Consider the following 20000-nt stretch of genomic DNA (forward strand, 5'->3'; position numbering starts at 1 on the left):
TTGATTTCCTCTTTCCTCTTTTACCTTTACTCCCTCTCCTCCTCCTCTTCCTCCTCCTCCTTCCTCCACTTCATTCCCCTTCTCTCCTTTCCCCTCTCCTTGCTTCCTACTTCCTCACTCGCTTGCCTAACTTCCCTCATTTCCTTCCCATCACACCTCTTAACTTGACTTGCTGCAAACGGGTCTGGTGCTTCATCTGCGTCTCGGTGAAGTGTGGCCTTGGTGTGAGAGCCTCGATTCATCTTCTCACTCGTCTGACTCCGTGTTTCGAACTGCCTTGGTCCCTTGTAAGGATTATTTCAGAGACCACATAGATGATTTGTGTGGTTTGGATGATGTTTCTGTCAATGTTAGTGCAGAATTTATGCTAAACTATAGATTGAATTATATGAACACTGAAAAATCTTAGTAATTGCCACTAGAACTTGGCAAGTAATCTGAGAGATAAAAAAAAAGATTATAATACTTGAAAATATACAAGTAGAACCTATATTGTAATATCAAAGATGGTGGGTGTTGCAGTAGTTTTAGTAGTAATAGTAAGTAGTGTAGTTATTACATGTTTTTGCAGCGGTTCCCTTTCTTTCTCCTTTCACGTGAATTAACTACACCTCCAAACACACTCACATACTTCACCGCACTTGTACACTCCTACCCGATCGTTTCCCTCATCAATGAAGGCCATTCTTTCATTCACCAGCTTTGTAATTAGTCGTTCTCTCGTGTCTATGGCCAATATCAAACAAACCCAATCTCTGGAGAACCTTGTCGTGTGGAAAATTGTGGCACTCTCATGTGTGATTGTTCCTTGCAGACAGAGACGAGAGCGGGGGAAGATTTACGGAATAATCGGGCCTTATATCTCGCTCTAAATAAGGGGAGGAGAAGTGAAAATGTAGCAAGTTTGGTTTGGTCTCTGTTTGAAGTCTGAATTTGTTATGCTCTCCAACTGAACGTCTTCTCTGAAATGTTGTACTTTTCGATGTACTGCCAGTTCATAAATTCTTGATATGTATGTGCTATGCACTTTTCGTTATTATGAAATTTTCTTTCAGAAGCGACTAACAATCTCCTTACAACATATGACAAATATTAGATCATTAGCGAGAATGTGCTAGGTTCCTTTCCATTGTTTTAAATTTTCTTTTTAAATTCTGTACCTTTTGGTGTACTGATAGTCTAGCTAAACTTGGCATGCGATAGACTCTGAGTATGAACGTTTCATTGCTTTTCCGATTACCTTAAAAGTTTCCCATGAATCTCCTATATTGCTACACTTCTGATCTACTCACGAGCAGTCTTACAAAACATAACTGATAGATTTCATTTGTGAAAGAGCTACACTCTACATTACTCCTATACCTTTTCATCTACTCACAGTCTTACAAAACCTAGTAAGTAATAGACTACAAGATAAGAAAAAAATCCCAAAGATTGAAGGGAAACACAACGCAAAATGGAGATTAATGCGACACGTTACTCGATTTATGACCACGAGTGTACAATGGTCTATTCTTCGTGGTGTTCATTCCCTGGGCCTCTGTTCACCGTGGCCTTGGTCTCTGTGCACCTGAGCCGCAGTAGGGAGGTATCTCAGGTCTAACAGGGTCTCGACTAAGCCTCATCTGCACACCTTGACAATCAGGGAGTCTCGGGGCTTATCCTTAGTGCAAACACCTGCCTATATGTCCTCCTCCAAAAGCGTTTCTCCTTCCTTCCCTCCCATCCCCGGCAAGCTATTCGCCTTTCCTTTCCTTTTCCTTTTCCTTGCTCTTATCCGTCTCCTTTCCCTGTTCTGATGCGTCATGTTTTCGTTTTTTTTTTCTTCTTCTTTCTCTTCCTTGTCTTTGTTGTTACTTTTGTTGTTGTTGCTGTTGTTGTTAGTGTTGTTGTTCGTTTTTCTTCTTCTCTACCTCCTTCTCCTTCTTCTCCTCCTCCTCCTCCTCCTCCTCCTCCTCCTCCTCCTCCTCCTCCTCCTCCTTCTCCTCCTCCTTCTCCTCCTCCTTCTCCTCCTCCTCCTTCTCCTTCTCCTTCTCCTTCTCTTCCTCTTTCTCTTCCTCTTCCTCTTCCTCCTCCTCCTCATTTTCCTCCTCCTCCTCCTCCTCATTTTCCTCCTCCTCTTTCTCTTTCTCCTGCATTTCCTCCTTAGCTTCTTCCTTTCCTTCGTTCGTTTTTCTTGCCTTTCCTAACCTACCAAACCTTCATCAAATATATTCTGTGCTCGTCTGCGCGTCCGCTCACGCCTTTGCATGCCATCACGTGGGCTCCTGACACACACACACACACACACACACACACACACACACACACACACACACACACACACACACACACACACACACACACACACACACACACACACTTCTCCCTCTCCAACCTTTGTTATTTTTCTTTTTTTAGAACATGTTGCAAATTATAAGAATATTTACAAATTCGTTCCCTGGATTTTCTTTTTCTCTTTGTTTGGAAGACATGTTATATTCTATTCGAGTTCACCCTGGATTTTTTTTTTTTTGCAATTTTTTTTTTCCTGTGACTCGTGTCGTATATGTTTTTTTTTATTTTAATATATTTTTTCCTCGAGCCATACGCAATTTCTATTTTTGTTGTCTTGTCAACGTAGTTTACTATACATAGATTCTACGTTTTTTTTTTTTTATGTATCTTTCCTCCACCTTTTCCTTTTAACTGTATTCTTTTTTCCTTCTTTTTTCCTTTCTTTCTCTCCTTATATATTTTTCAACTCTTCCTCAGTCTCTCCTTTCCAAGTCACTCTTCATTCATACGTTTATTTTTTCTTGCCTATTCCTTGTTTCCATTCATTCTTTATTTTTCTTGTTGTTTATTTCCTTTCTTCTCCTCTTTTTCCTTCTTTTATTCCCTATCCCTCGTTTCCTCCCCTTCTTCTATCCCTTACTTCCATTTCTTCTTCCGTCTCTTTTCCCTCTTCCGCCTTTTTCCTTTATTTACTCCTTCTCCACTATCATTTCGCCTTCTCTCCCTTCATCCCATCCTTTTCTTCCCTATGCTTTTTTTTTTTTCCATGTTTCCCCTTCCTCCCTCCCCTCCCTTGCTTGCTCAGCTGTTGACGCTCGATCTTTCCTCGTCACCACAAAGTGTCCGTCATGGAGATGCAATTTTCCCTTCATGTTGTTCCGCGTACACACACACACACACACACACACACACACACACACACACACACACACACACACACACACACACACACACACACACACAAACAGAAGACAAGCAAAGCAAAACACTTCACTCCCTCCAGGCGGAAGCATGCTCCAGGTTTAGCTCCTAATGTCTCTTACTGCATCCTTGATTCGTCCTCTTTTGGAGAGTGATTCCTTCCTATCCCTCTCTCATTTCCTCCTCTTCCCCCTCCCCCTCCTCCTCCTCCTCTTCCTCCTCCTCCTTGTTTTCTTCGTTTTTCTTCTTCCTCTTATTCTTCTTCTTGTTCCTCTTCTTGTTCTTGTTCTTGTTCTTGTTCTTGTTCTTGTTCTTGTTCTTCTTCTTGTTCTTCTTCTTCTTCTTCTTCTTCTTCTTCTTCTTCTTCTTCTTCTTCTTCTCCCTCTTCCTCTTCCTCTTCCTCTTCATCGTCGTTTTTATCTCCCCTCTTCATCGTTCTTATCCTTTTTCTCTTTTTCGTCCTTTTCCTTTTCTCCAACCTTTGCGATTTGCTTGGTCTTTTTTTCCTTCTCCTCTTCTTCCTTCATTCTCTCTCTTTCACTTCGTCCTTCTTCTCCCCTCTTCTTCCGCCTCCTCATCGTTTTATTTTGCATCCTCCTCCTTCTCCACCTTTTCCTTTTCAAACCGACTCTCTCTCTCTCTCTCTCTCTCTCTCTCTCTCTCTCTCTCTCTCTCTCTCTCTCTCTCTCTCTCTCTCTCTCTCTCTCTCTCTCTCTCTCTCTCTCTCTCTCTCTCTCTCTCTCTCTCTCTCTCTCTCTCTTCCTTTTACTCTTTTCATCCATGTCCTTTCCATTACATTTCGTTTCTTATTTTGCGTCTCTTTTTCTTTTTTCCCTTCAAATCATCTCTATATTTTTTTTCATCATTCTTATTCATTTCTGTCTTCCTTCTCCTCCTTTTCCTCCTACTCTTCCTTCTCGTTCTCGTTCTCGTTCTCGTTCTCTTTCTTCTCTTTTTTTTTCTCTTTAAAGTTTCACATCAATGACATGATTACTGTGTTGTGTTTCCAAGCATGTTGTTATCCACCTTGTTGATCTTCCTTTGTACGCAACAGTGTGTCCCTGCCTCGCATATTCTGGTACTCACTTATCATACACTCCTCTTCCCTCTTTCTTTTTTTCGTAATCTGTGGCATTCCTTCTTTCTCACTTGCTCTATTATCTTTTTTTTTTTCCCTACCACTGATTTCATTCTCTGTTTTTTCAACCTAATTCACTAATGTCTCTTTGTTCACTGTACTCAGTTTACTTTTTTTTTCTAGTCTCTCTCTCTCTCTCTCTCTCTCTCTCTCTCTCTCTCTCTCTCTCTCTCTCTCTCTCTCTCTCTCTCTCTCTCTCTCTCTCTCTCTCTCTCTCTCTCTCTCTCTCTCTCTCTTTTATTTAAACTTAATGCACATAACATACGCATAAATATTTTACACATAAATATATTTACAGTTGGAGCTGAGTTCATGAGTTAAGAGCGTACACTGCCAAGTGACGCTTATTTTAAAGCTGCTCCCGGGGACAGCATTATGAGATGTCCACTGCTGAGGTGAAGGCGTTCCACAGCACCGCGGTGTCGTGGGAGAAGGCGCGCTGACACCTCACTGAATGTCACCTCGGCACCTCGAGGAAGGTGTCGGACACTACCGCTCTCGTAGTACGTTCACTCCTCCTCCAGGGTATCCGTAGAGCCGTGAGGTAAGGTGTTTGCTGCACCTGGGCTTTGTACAGCACAGTAAGGGCCCCAACACGCATTCGGTGCTCCAAGCTGTCCAGCACGTTGATAGGGGCTTCTTGGTGAGGGTGTGGATGCTGTCGCTGCTGTCCGTGCTGCAACTGCTGCCCCTGATGTCGCTGCCGCTGTAGCTCAGCTTGGGGCTGCTGTCCCAGGCCGCTGGCACCGTGAAGGAGGCGCTCGGCTCTCCGCTGCACCTTGTCCAGCAGGGAGAGGTGGGACTGGGCACTGCACATCCAGCTGAGGGGGCTGTACTCCATGATGGGCCTCACCTGCGCCTTGTACAGCATCATGAGCCCTTGGCGTCGAGTAGGTGCCTCACTCGACGTAGGAGTGTCACCCTCAGGGATGCCTTGCGTGCCACGCTCTCCAGGTGGCGGTCGAAGCTGAGTTTGGAGTCTACCTCTACCCCCAGGATGTTGATGGAGTCCTTAATGGCAAGGGTGTCTTCTCCAAACTTCAGCTGGCCTTCAATCAGCCTGACGTCCTCCCGTGAACGTGAGATGACCAAGGCCTGGGTCTTTTTGGCAGCAAACTTGACTTGCCACTGTTTGCCCCAGGCCGTGATGGTTGGTGGCATCAATCACGTTCACTGCCTCCTCTCTACTGAAGCTGTGCGAGAGAGTGGCATCGTCCGCGTATGCCGACACAGGCGAGAGGCTCTGAAGGAGGTCGTTGAAGTATACATTCCACAGGATGAGACCAAAGATCGAGCCCTGTGGAACGGAGGCCTCCACTGGGTGTGTGGTTGACGTGCACCTGCCCAACACTACTCTCAGACTCCGGCCTTGTAGGTAGCTGGAGAACAGCTCTAGCAGTTGTCCTGTGATGCCGAACTGTTCGAGCTTGGCCAGGAGTCCTTTGTGCCAAACTCTGTCAAAAGCCCCAGCAATGTCAAGGGCAATGACGAGGGTGGGGCGGCCGGCGTCGAGAGCGTCATGCCAGGCTTGTGTGAGGAGGAGGAGCATGTCGGAGGCGGAGCGTCTCTTTCTAAATCCATATTGGCGTGGAGAGATGAGGTGACGCTCCTCTAGGTGACAGGTCAGCTGCCCAGCTATTATCCTCTCCAGGATCTTGCTGACAGCTAACAGGAGAGAGATGGGGTTGTAGTTTGCTTGGTCACCTTTATCCTATTTTTTGTGTACAGGAGTGACCCGAGCCTCCTTCCATGCAGCTAGCCAGGTGCTGGTTTGTAGGCACTGGCGGAAGATGTGTGTAAGGGGCTTTGTTAGCTCCTCCGCACAGTGCTTCAGCAGGAAGGGCGAGACGTCGTCAGGGCCGGGCGCCTTCCTGGTGTTGGTGCTACGCAGAAGCTTCGTCACGGCGTCCTCGCTGAGCTGTAGGTGGTCCAGGGTTTCGTCACACAGGCGAGTTAGTTGTGGAGGCTGACAGTCAGGCTCCTCGCTCCCCCCCTCTCTCTCTCTCTCTCTCTCTCTCTCTCTCTCTCTCTCTCTCTCTCTCTCTCTCTCTCTCTCTCTCTCTCTCTCTCTCTCTCTCTCTCTCTCTCTCTCTCTCTCTCTCTCTCTCTCTCTCTCTCTCTCTCTCCGTCGGTTAGTTTTATGGTCTGACGGTCAGAGAGGGGATGCATGCAGCCTCCGTGAAAACCCCCTTAAGATTCTACTCTTTCCCCTCTTTGTTTCACCCATTTTCCCATTAACCTTATTCCCTTCCCTCCTTACCACTCGCGCGCCTCACATTTCCCTAGCCTCCCCTTTCCTCACGCTTCCCTGTCTCTCCTTTTCTTTGCTCTCCTCTTCCACACTTCCTGCTATCCTGTCCCTTCCTTTCAGCTCCTTTTTCCCAAATCCAGATGGGAGTATACATCGAAAGCATCTTTTTGTAGGTGTTCTATTATATTCGTAATGCAAGTCTCCTCCTCTTCCTGCATCTCTCTTCCTGTTCCTTTCTATGCTTGTTCTTCCTTTTCCTCCTTCACCACCACCACCACCACCACCACCACCACCACCACCACCAACTCCTCCTCCTCCTCCTCCTCTTCCTCCTCCTCCTCCTCCCTCACTCCCTTCTATTTCTCTCCGTGCTCCTCCTCTTCCTCCTTCTCTTGTCACTGTTCTTTTTATATCTTTTTACCATGTCGTTTTTCTCCTACATCGTTTTTTTTTTTTTCATTTTTCAATACATAACCTTTCTTTTGAATATGTTCCTCTTTCTCAAACTTTCCTTCCTCCTCCACTTTCCTTCACTTCACCCTCTACTTCTAACCCTTCATCCTCTTCCTGTGTCTCCCTCCTGCACTCCTGTTCTCTCTCTTCTTCTTCTTCTCCTCCTCCTCCTCCTCCTCCTCCTCCTCCTCCTCCTCCTCCTCCTCCTCCTCCTCCTCCTCCTCCTCCTCCTCCTCCTCCTCCTCCTCCTCCTCCTCCTCCTCCTCCTCCTCCTCCTCCTCCTCCTCCTCCTCCTCCTCCTCCTCCTCCTCGAGCTTCTTTCCTCTCCCCTGACAGACGAGAAGCTCTCAAAATGTGTCATCGGAGGTCTCCTTTCTCCTGGACCTTTCATGGACCAGCCATTTGTTTGTCGCCTCCTGCCTCCCTCTCCACCTCCTTCTTCTCCTCCACCTCCTTCTTCTGTACCCTCCCCGTCCTCCTTCTCCTCCTCCATCTGTGACACTTCAGGCCCTCCTCGTCACCCTCACCCTCACTCCTCGCCCTCCTCGCCGCTCCGTGGCTCACCCTCACCCCGCGTCCCCGTCTTCCTGACACTCGCACCTGCTGACAAGGCATCCGCCAGATAGATGGCCAGTCGATATTTATTGTAGGATCCTTTATTAACTGCACAATGGCGCGTGTTTAGCAGGAACATTATATTGTCGGTAGTCGAACTGTGAGAAGGATATATAAAGTTAGGTGTGCGTGGCTACGGTGTTATAGTAGTGTGTGTGTGTGTGTGTGTGTGTGTGTGTGTGTGTGTGTGTGTGTGTGTGTGTGTGTGTGTAATTCACTGTTTTGATCTGCTGCAGTCTCTGACGAGACAGCCAGACATTAGCCTACGGAACGAGCTCAGAGCTCATTATTTCCGATCTTCGGATAGGCCTGAGACCAGGCACACACCACACACCGGGACAACAAGGTCACAACTCCTCGATTTACATCCCGTACCTACTCACTGCTAGGTGAACAGGGGCTACACGTGAAAGGAGACACACCCAAACATCCAAACATCTCCACCCGGCCGGGGAATCGAACCCCGGTCCTCTGGCTTGTCAAGCCAGTGCTCTAACCACTGAGCTACCGGGCCGTGTGTGTGTGTGTGTGTGTGTGTGTGTGTGTGTGTGTGTGTGTGTGTGTGTGTGTGTGTTTCACTGTTTGATCTGCTGCAGTCTCTGAGGAGATAGCCAGACGTTACCCTACGGAACGAGCTCAGAGCTTATTATTTCCGATCTTTGGATAGGCCTGAGACCAGGCACACACCACACACCGGGACAACAAGGTCACAACTCCTCGATTTACATCCCGTACCTACTCACTGCTAGGTGAACAGGGGCTACACGTGAAAGGAGACGCACCCAAATATGTGTGTGTGTTTGTGTGTGTGATTTTTACTTTCTTATGATAATGAGTGGTGTAAGACAGATTGGAGCTTCGAACAAAATGCGGCATCGTAGAATGATTTTCACCTTCCGAGAATGCATTGTAAGAGCAGTTACGCACTTCATGAATGACCTGCCAACACTGAATGGGAATGTACAGGTGGCGAAGAAAAGAACTGGTGTTTTCTGGTCACCAACGTTCACTATTAGGTAAGGCATACCTTTACACTTATAAAGGTCACAGAATATTAATTTTACTCTTGCCAACAGCAGATTACACTCGTTATATTCTTGAAGGCAAGAAACTCAGGGTTATGTATAAACAGAAGCAATAGTTAATCAAATATTAATGTTTATACTGCTGTCCTTCGGTGATGGTGGTGGTGGTTGTGGAAATAAAGGTGGATGAGATAGTCGTGTCCGTTGATACAATTGTAATGGTGTTCGTGATTGCATTGTAGGAACGGCAACAGAAGGAAGCAGCAGAACGAGTATGGCCTTTCAGTAGCTGGAGAGAGTTTCAATTATTCCTGTTGACCCACGCTGCGGCTCTGAATTATTGGTATTGACCTTTTACCGCCCCTTGGTCGATTAACGGAGGCGGTGGTCAAGTGAATCACGACTGGTAGTGAGTAATCGCATGTGGATGAGTCACGGATGCGGGTAATTCATGAGGCGCCCAGTTGTCGCAGAATAACAGGTGTATTTGCACGGGACCCCCATCACCTCCAGGAGCAGGTAGTGAGTATTCAAAGGGTGGCTGCAGCTGCAGCATTACTCACTGCCACCACACACACTAAACCAGCCACCTTTGTCTTCATGTTTTATCGCAAATTTTCAAACGAAGAATAATTCGGTAAGGTGTTGGTAGAACGTATATGGTGTGGTAAGTACCAGGGATGATAGGAAATAGCGTAGAACAGAGATCGCGGTACAGAGCGAAACTTTAGGCACTACAAAGCCTAGCTGAGACTGACCCAGCCGTGGCACAAACAAACAAAGATTTATGATAATAATAATAATAATAATAATAATATTAATAATAACAATAATAATAAAAATAATAATAATAATGATAATAACAATAATAATAATTAATATTATTATTATTATTATTATTATTATTATTGTGTGTGTGTGTGTGTGTGTGTGTGTGTGTGTATGATAATGTGTGATAATAATGATAATAATAATAATAATAATAATAATAATAATAATAATAATAATAATAATAATATTATTATTATTATTATTATGTGTGTGTGTATTAACAGTAATGATAATGATAGTAATAATAATAATAATAATAATAATAATAATAATAATAATTATTATTATTATTATTATTATTATTATTATTATTATTTATTATTATTGTTATTGTTATTATTATTATTATAATTATTATTATTATTATTATTATTATTATTATGAAAATTAATATAGCAATTATTGTAATAACAATAATAATGATGATAATAATAATAATAATAATGATAATGATAATGATAATAATAATGATAATAATGATAATGATAATAATAATAACAATAATAACAGTAATAATACTAAAACAATTATGATAATAATGATAACAAAATGAATTTATAATATATACATGGAGGTGGTGGCATAGTGGATAAGGTGGTGAGTGTGGGATTCGGGCAGAAGTTCACGCCTAGGTTCGAATCCCACCTCATACCGCCTTATAAACTTTCCCGTTTGTCGAGTGGTTTGAAGTTACCTACATGTCACCATGATACCCAGGTATTAAGTGGTTACACCAAAGATGCGCTTGGGTGGTGATATGGGCCCTAATATGGGGTACCACTGTAAATGAAATTGTCTGCACCACTAATGGGTGGAAGCTATAGACGCTATAGGCCATAACATGAAAAAAAGAAAAAAAAAACACTTATTCGTTTTTAACATGACGTTCAGGCAATCAAACTTGCTCTCGTTCTTGCTGCCACTTTTGCCCGGTTCTCCCTCAACCACGTGTCTCTTTTCCTTCCCTCGAGTCTTTTATCCTCTACCTCCATCTCTTTCGAAACGATACCTCAAATTATTTTACGTACACATGCCGTTTCCACGAAGTTCTTTACCTGTACTGTTTTTAGTTTGTCGGAAGATGCACCGCAGATAACTCTTCCTTACACTTACATAGCAAAATCTTCCAGTGCTATCTCTTAGAGGCTATATTGCTTTTGTAAGAGTTCTTTGTCTTGTTTGTGTGATCTGTTAAAAGACGTACTTTTCTGTAAGGCATTGCTGATTTGAAAAGTGAAATTTATGTGAATTCTTTGGTTTTCTGTGTCTCGTGTCGTCTCTCTCTCTCTCTCTCTCTCTCTCTCTCTCTCTCTCTCTCTCTCTCTCTCTCTCACCTTTTTAACCACTTTTCAGCAGCTATTTCAGTTCGTACTCATTGAACTATCTGTTTTCTGTCTCCACCTTTTCATTTTGTTTGTCTTTCTGCCTCTCTGTCTGTCTTTGTAGCTATTTATCTAACGGCTTCTTTGTCTAACTGTCTGTCAATCTGTATCAATTTTTCAGTCTTGTCAGTGCATCAATTTCTCTCTCTCTCTCTCTCTCTCTCTCTCTCTCTCTCTCTCTCTCTCTCTCTCTCTCTCTCTCTCTCTCTGCGAACCAAGGAAAGCTGGATCCCGTGCCTGATAAGAGGAAAGACAGCGTAAAAGAGAGGAAATTAGAAGTGAAGAAAGGAGGGGAGAGCAGACTACATAAGATATAAGTACGAGTAAAGGACAGAGGAAGAGAAAGAAAACGGACGCAAAATGTACGTGATGAGTGTATAATGACCATCAAACAGAGAGAGAGAGAGAGAGAGAGAGAGAGAGAGAGAGAGAGAGAGAGAGAGAGAGAGAAATAACATATAACTCACTTATGTATCTAGATTTTGAGAGCTTATAATGCGTGCTTTTAACGTATTAGGATGGAAGAATAAAGCTATAAGAAGGTTCCTTCCCCTTTCCCCCAATTATCTCTCTCTCTCTCTCTCTCTCTCTCTCTCTCTCTCTCTCTCTCTCTCTCTCTCTCTCTCTCTCTCTCTCTCTCTCTCTCTTTATTTATACTGATCAAATGTACAGGGAAAACAACTTCATTATTACATAAGAATGTTGTCTTTACAGACTAAAGGTTACAGAGTTAGTGCAACCTATCTTAAAATTCTCTCTCTCTCTCTCTCTCTCTCTCTCTCTCTCTCTCTCTCTCTCTCTCTCTCTCTCTCTCTCTCTCTCTCTCTCTTTCGCTTTTATATCTATGCTGTGTTGTTCGAAGTTGGACATTTTTTGTCGCCAGTCTTTTACTTCTTGATTCTTCACAGAGAGACATTCTTTATTTGTTAGAATATCGCCCGTAATTTATGTTAGGTTATATTATGCTGCACTGTGTTAGGTTAAAGGTAAGATTTGTTAAGAATATGAATCTGTTATGTTACAGTCATATTTCTTCGTATAGTGCCAAATATAAGCCGTATGTCGGACTATAAAACGTATTGATATTGTAAAATGATACTGATACCTTCTGTTATTCATTATTCACACGACTTGATGGTAATTAAACTGTACTTTTAATTTCGAGTGCAAAGAAACCGAGACAAATGTGCAAAATCAAAGGAATAGAAAAAAAAATAATGATTTTGCCAAAATAAAATCTAATACACAGAAAACGATTCCAGTCAGGTAGACCAATTAATTTTCTCTAACGTCTTGATAATTCTCTGAAAATAGTTTGATTAATGTAAGGGTCAGTGATGGTAAGTTAATTGGTTTTCTGACTTCTCGCTTGCTTTTTTTTTCACTATTGGTATATAATTTTATAATAATTGCATTCAAGTGAATCTCTCATGATGACAGATGTTTTCGTGCTGTGCTGTGCTATTGCCGAGGAGTTCTTTGTTCTGCCTTTTATTTTCCTCTTTTACCACAGCTGGTTTTGTAAGATACGTACTACTGGCTGCACCGCTGTTACTGATAATTACTACTGCTGCTGTGTTGGTGTTGCTGTTGTTGTTGTTGTTGTTTTCATTGTTGTTGTTCTTGTTGTTGGTGGTGGTGTTGGTGTTATTGTTGTTGTTGTTGTTGTGGTGGTGGTGGTGGTGCTGTGCTGCTGCAGCTACTGCTATTGCTACTACTACTGCTACTGCTACTGCTACTGCTACTGCTGCTACTACTACTACTACTACTACTAAAACTACTACTACTACTACTAATAATAATAATAATAATAATGATAATAATAATAATAATAATAATAATAATAATAATAATAATGATAATAATAATAATAATAATAATAATGATAATAATGATAATAATAATAATAATAATAATAATAATAATAATAATAATATAATGATAATATTAATAAAAAAGAAAAAGAAAAGGAAATGATTTTGACATTATTCTTTAGTGTCAATTACAGAAAGAAAAAAAAAAAATACTGTGCATGCAATTTTCTCTTTATTCCTTATTCTGAGACTACTTCACCGAATCATTGTTTCCAGTATTATCTGATGATCTGTGTGAGTGTGACAGGAGTGTTACGGCTTTGCTTCCTGCAGTCAGTAATTAACATGTTTGCGAACCTGTTTTGTCAAGAGAGAGAGAGAGAGAGAGAGAGAGAGAGAGAGAGAGAGAGAGAGAGAGAGAGAGAGAGAGAAACTACTAAACATAAATACTGATATAGAAATACTGAGACAGAAAAATAGAAAGACAGACAAAAAGAGAGAAAGAAAATGGTAAACTAGAGGTAGAAATAAACGGAACAATACACAGAGAAAAAGAACAAAAATGTTATTATAAAAAAAAATAACAGGCAGACGTAATTGAGAAGAAGAAAAAAGATGCGCAGAAAATACTTAACTAAACAAAACAAGAAAATGAAATAGGAAAACATAGATACAAGAAAGAATAACTACAAGTTCATTCAACAAGTAAAATCACAATAGGGAAAGAAAATGACTAAAAGCGACAGAAATGGGAAAAATGAAGAAGAGAAAGGGAAAGGCCAACAGATCCGATTGTCCTCGTCATTAATCCGGTGCTTAGGGGCGACTTTTGTCCTTCTTTGTGGCTCTGTTTGTCTCTCTCTGGCTTTGTGTGTCCGTCAGTCCGCCCGTCCATCAGTCTGGCCAGCACTGCGTCAACGAGCCAGCCTGTGTGTGTGTGTGTGTGTGTGTGTGTGTGTGTGTGTGTGTGTGTGTGTGTGTGTGTGTGTGTGTGTGTGTGTGTGTGTGTGTGTGTGTGTGTGTGTGTGTGTGTGTGTGTGTGATTCTCTATTTTTGCCTGTATTAGTTTTGTATCTTTTTCAGTCAGTCTGTCTGTCTGTGTTTGTCTGTATGTATCTGTGTGGTATAGTTGATGATCTTTAGGTCTGATTATGAATATTAATTTTGAATAGTCATTATTCTTACATTATTTTAATTATGTTTTTGTTATTTGATAATAATAATGATAATAATAATAATAATAATAATAATAATGATAATAACAACAACAGCATTATTATTCTTTTTATTAATAATAATAATAATAATTATTATTATTATTATTATTATTATTATTATTATTATTATTATTATTATTATTATTATCATTATTACGATTATTATTTTTTCTGTTATTGTTATTATTATCTTCATCATCATCATCATCATTAGTAGTAGTATTGGTGCCTTCATTAATATTACGCTGGTGGAGGTGGTGGTGGTTGTGGTGATAATGATGGTAATAGGGGAGATATTATTAATAGAAGTAAATTAATTTCATCCGTAAACTAAATTCATATCAAGCTTAATTAAAAGAGTCTTACTAACAACTCTAAAAAGAAAAATCGAAATGAAAACCTGTTAAAAGACAAGTCTCAAAAAGAGTGATAAAAATTTATTCAAAAACTTCAGAACCAGTTTAGTCCCTGACATTGCTTAATGAACCTCTCTTGCACAGCCACTAGAAGACAGCTGGGCTCCTCTTAGCAGTGTTGGGAGAGAAAGAAAAAGAAATACAGCAATTATGGCTCGGTATGTGCGACGAGCGAGCATTGAAGAAAAGCACATTGTTGATTCCTTGAACAACTAGAGAAACGTAGGTTTGTTGTCTTCAATTATTTCTCCTTCGCCAGGAAAATTCTCAAAGGTTCGAAATAGACAGGTTTTCCGCTTTTTTTTTTTTTTTTTATTTTTTTTATATTTTTTTTTTTTGTTACATGAGTACTAGTCACAAATATGCCAGTAAATGCTATATGAATCTGTTAAATATAGTCAAGCGAATACTCCTTGCTCATACATATTCATAAACACTCTTCTTATGTTTCATTAAGACTCTTTTCCAATGCCAAAAGTGATTGATCGGTTTCCCATGGGTGTTTTTTTTCCTCTACAACATTGAAACTGTTACATTATTATTCAAATTAAAAACAATTGGAAATTACATGTAAATGTTGGAAAGCTGTTAGCTCAAGGAATACATTTTATAACAATTATGCTTTGCATCTCCATCACTTTCAAAAAGGCTCATTTTGAGGATACAAGGGATTTCAAGTTTTTCTTTCTTTTTAAGTTTCAACAAGAGATTAACAAAATTTCTACATTATGGACAGAAGAAAATCCCTCAAAAACTTGACAAATCATTTATGTTGCTTTTAGAAATAGTCGTTAGAAATTACTCAAACACTTCATAATACGCGCTTTAGTAGAAGAATGACACTGAATGTTTGAGATTACTGCTCATACACATAAACTAAATAATGGATGGATGGTTTAGTAAAAAATGACAAATGTGGTTATATTTTAGTTCCATTCAGAAAGGATCCCACAGACTTTATTCCATTTGACGAAATTTTATAATGTTTTCCTCTCTGTTTTATTGACAAAGAGCATCGCTTTCAGAATTATTGTTTTGAGATATGAGGTTATGCGTATATCCAGGGTTGTACATTAATATGTTAATAAGAAAGGAAATGCTTTTCAATGTGAGTTTAAGGATAGTTTCATGAAAAAAATATCAAACTCCGAAAAAAAATTGTTAGTGAAGACAAAACATAAAAGAACTAACAAATTAGATAAGACATGACTGTCAAGAAGAGAAATGAGCTAAAAATTTCTAAAGAAAGTAGAAGCGTTATAAGAAAATGACAAGATTAAAGTGAAGGAGAAAAGGCAAGTGTTTCAGGAAGCATGTCCTTGGAATGTGAAAGAAACGTGTGTCGTGAGGAAGAAAGATAGCACAGCGAGGTGGGGCTGTAATGAATCGTGCATTGAGGAGGTGCGACAATAGATTATAGAGGAGAAAGAGATCCGCAGTCACTACTTACACAGAATAAGGTTAAGTCATGGAATTATGTAACACATAAAGAATAAAGTACAGCAAAGAAATAAGATTTGTAAGGTGAAAATATGGGAGATTTTAGGGAAAGCAGCATCAATTATATATCTTTACCCACTTTCTTTATATTATTAATGAAAAATCTTCTAGATCTAACATCCTGTCCTATCCACTTCTACGCAGATGATACCACCCTGCAATTTTTACGTCTTTTTATAGGCAATAACCCTTTAAAAATAAAACAGATCAGGCATGGAAGCCACATATCGCCTGACTGTTGATACATCGGAAATTTTTTATTCGAGCAGAAGAAAGTTAGTATTGTTCAAGCCTCAAAAACTCAAATCCTCCATCTATATACTCGACACGACGCTCCAGACAACTATCCTTTCTTGTTTAATAACATTCAGCTGTTACCCTATTGTACTGTACATTGAACATCCTGGGTCTCTTCCTTACTTACAACTTAAACCGCGAGCATCACATCCCATCTATAACAGCTTTTATGTTAAGTGCTCTGGGTCATTTCCTCAAGTTTCTCTCTTTCCCCACACCTGCTAGTACAGTGGCCATACCTGTCCATGTATGGAGTATGCTTCAACTGTAATGGGGATGGAGGGTCTATACTCATACAGGTATTTAGAAAGGGTGGGATTATAAGCTTTTCATCTTATCAACTCTTTTCCACTGACTGATTGACTTTAGCCTCTTTTTTACCGCTGCAGTGTTCCATCTCTTGCTATCTTCTACTGTTATTTTCATGTTAACTGCTCTTCTGATCTTATTAATTTCACGTCTGCCATTTCCTATGATATCCCTGCACATTTCTTTCTTCTTCCTCTCACACGTATTCTGTCCACCTCCCTAATGCAAGAGTTAGCCAGTAATCCCTCATACATCACAACAAATCAATATCTCTATCTTGAAGGAAGGTTTGCATTTGGTTTAGTGAAGGTGAGAACACATAAGGAGTAGAAATAGAAGGTTTAAGTTTGTCTTATGTACAGAAATAGAAGCGTTTTAGAAAGTACAGGTTGGGATCCAAAACTGGTTCGCAAGCTATTGTTCAGGGAGTCAACATCATAAATACATACTGTATATGAGCAATAAATCGAAATATGTAGTGTGTACATTTGTATGTGTATTGCATTGTATTCGTATTTGCATTGACGGTCGTCTGATGATCACCAAGCCAGCCTTCCCCATTACGGAGCGAGCTCAAAATTCATAGACCGATCTTCAGGTAGGACTGAGACCACACCACACTCCACAACCCCTCAAATTATATCCCATGTCTACTTGCTGCTAGGTGAACAGGGGTCACTTATTAAGAGGCGTACCCATTTGCCATGCCGCGCCAGAAACTTGAACCCGGGCCTCCTTGGTTGTGAGACGAGTGTGCTAACCACTACACTGCGCTGTGTGTGTGTGTGTGTGTGTGTGTGTGTGTGTGTGTGTGTGTGTGTGTGTAATTCACTGTTTTGATCTGCTGCAGTCTCTGACGACGACCACGGTCGTCTGCTGGTCACCCAGCCAGTCTTTCCCACTACGGAGCGAGCTCAGAGCTCATAGACCGATCTTCGGGTAGGACTGAGACCATAACACACTCCACACACTGGGAAAGCGAGGCCACAACCCCTCGAGTTACATCCCGTACCTATTTACTGCTAGGTGAACAGGGGTTACACATTAAGAGGCTTGCCCATTTGCCTCACGGCTTCCCGAGACTCGAACCCGGGCCCTCTCGATAGTGAGTCGAGCGTGCTAACCACTACATTACGCGGTGTGCAGTGTGTGTGTAATTGACCTCGGTCGCTTGCTGTCACCCAGTCCAGTCTTCCCCTTTACGGAGCGAGCTCAGAGCTCATAGACCGATCTTCGGGTAGGACTGAGACCCCAACCCACTCCACACACCGGGAAAGCGAGGCCACAACCCCTCGAGTTACATCCCGTGCCTATTTACTGCTAGGTGAATAGGGGCCACACATTAAGAGGCTTGCCCATTTGCCTCGCCGCACAGGGACTCGAACCCGGCCCTCTCGATTGTGAGTCGAGCGTGCTAACCACTACACTACGCGGTGTGTGTGTGTGTGTGTGTGTGTGTGTGTGTGTGTGTGTGTGTGTTTCACTGTTTGATCTGCTGCAGTCTCTGACGAGACAGCCAGACGTTACCCTACGGAACGAGCACAGAGCTCATTATTTCCGATCTTCGGATAGGCCTGAGACCAGGCACACACCACACACCGGGACAACAAGGTCACAACTCCTCGATTTACATCCCGTACCTACTCACTGCTAGGTGAACAGGAGCTACACGTGAAAGGAGACACACCCAAATATCTCCACCCGGCCGGGGAATCGAACCCCGGTCCTCTGGCTTATGAAGCCAGCGCTCTAACCACTGAGCTACCGGGCGCGCGCGCGTCCTTGAGAGTGGCGTAGACCGACTGGTTGGTTAGAGGGAAGGACGACGGCTGCAGTTCAGACCATTAAATCTCAAAGTCTTCAGGAATATTTAACGTGAAATGTTATGTGTGATAAACCATGTCACGTCCGATGTGGCTTGTTAGGCATTTCATAATATTATGAAACGATTGAAGGATCCAGTGATGTGTCGGTAATGTGTACTAGACAGATTACTAAACTATCAAGGATCACAAGGATCTACTTTACTCAACACACAAGATATATGGTTTGGAAACCATAAATGAAGATTACTGAAAAGACTGGTCTATACGTATATAACCTTTGGTTCTTAAATAGATGAAGACAAAAGTGGGAATAAGCATTATATATATATATCAATTGGTTCTCTTTAAAGAGAAAAATTCAGAAGAAAAGTTAAAATTAATACGTAGTCATTATTCATAAGTGTAGCTTTAGTAAATGTGGGTAAAGTACCTGAAGAGATCGGTAGGACTTCTGTGATTCCACCACGAAGGTAACTCCTAGAAATTTTCACTCCAAAATCTTGTCCCCCATGGTAAATCTTCATAACGGAGCTTAACCTAACATAACACTAACATAACCTAACCTATTATGGACGAAATCTTACCGGGGAGTAATACTCGTAGGGAAACTCATTTTGGGGGAGACTTTACATGTAAATTATATGTACGATCATTAAGAGCAGCGCAAGGTACCTTAGAACACAGGCTAATGAGAGATGACAGGTGAAAATGGAGCTTGGCTTGGAGAAAGAAAAATCCAGAGAAAGTAAAACAGTAAAAAGGATTAGCAAATTAGATAAGGGGGATTGTAAGAGAAAATATGAGGAAAGAATTTGAGAAGAATGGAGAGGATGATGAATTGTGAAAAATTGAAATGAAAGAGAAAAGGAAAGTGTTTCAAGGAGTAGCTCTTAAGAATGTGAAAGAAATGTGTGGCACGAGGAAGACAGGTGGCGCAGGGAGGTGGGAAGGTAATGAATCGTGCATCGAGGAAGTGAGACAACTGATCAAGAAGGAGAAAGAGATACACAATCACTACATCCACAGAATAATGGGACAACTTGGTGATACGAGTAACATTAAAGAGGTAAAGAAAGGACAAAAATGCTAATAATATGAACGCAAGGGATATCAAAATTACAAAAAAGTATAATAAAACATTTTTATGAGGAACAGAATATGATAAAAACAGTAATAAAGTAATACTAGAAAGATATTTTTTTCGACATGATTAGGTGGCCTGCGTATTTCGCTTCCAAGGAATAGGAAATAAGAGCGAGAGTGAGAAAACGACTGCATGGGTGGAGTAGAGAGATAACTAAGTGTATGAAAGTTAAAAAGAAAAGAAGTAAAAACAATAGACTAAGCTGTTACAAGTCCTGAAGAAAGTAATTAGAAGAAATCACTGAAGACATATCGGTATGTACGAAAGAAAGGACAGCGATGTGCCGGGCCTAAACGTTATAGAAAGCAAGTATGGGTGAAGCTAAAAGCACATAAAGAATAGGAGTAACTGTCCTTCAACTCTTCGAGGATATAACAAATTAATATCACCGTCTAGAGTACTGAAGAGGGAGTTTACTCAGTACACAATGGCAACTGTTTAGAAGAGTAGTCAGGGAAGGACTGGGGCTCCTGTAGATTGGCTATTATTCTTTAAGCTGCTGAAAGGTAACATTCCAGAAAAAAAAGGATTAATGCTTTAATGCGATGCTTATGTATTTAGATAGATAGATAGATAAAGAGAGA

General features: G+C 41.2%; 1 protein-coding gene and 2 non-coding genes across 8 annotated transcripts in view; 1 reads left to right on the top strand and 2 right to left on the bottom strand.

The window, feature by feature from the left end:
• The window catches only part of LOC123498727 (amphoterin-induced protein 2-like), a 437692-nt gene that overhangs the window by 180901 nt on the left and 236791 nt on the right, over nt 1-20000 (top strand). The gene's annotated exons all lie outside the window — the stretch shown is intronic.
• Trnav-gac lies at nt 8096-8169 on the bottom strand. The gene has a single exon. It is a non-coding gene; the product is annotated as a tRNA-Val (tRNA).
• On the bottom strand, nt 18144-18217 carry Trnam-cau. The gene has a single exon. It is a non-coding gene; the product is annotated as a tRNA-Met (tRNA).

The sequence above is a fragment of the Portunus trituberculatus genome, chromosome 48 (genome assembly GCF_017591435.1).
Source record: "Portunus trituberculatus isolate SZX2019 chromosome 48, ASM1759143v1, whole genome shotgun sequence".
Taxonomy (NCBI): domain Eukaryota; kingdom Metazoa; phylum Arthropoda; class Malacostraca; order Decapoda; family Portunidae; genus Portunus; species Portunus trituberculatus.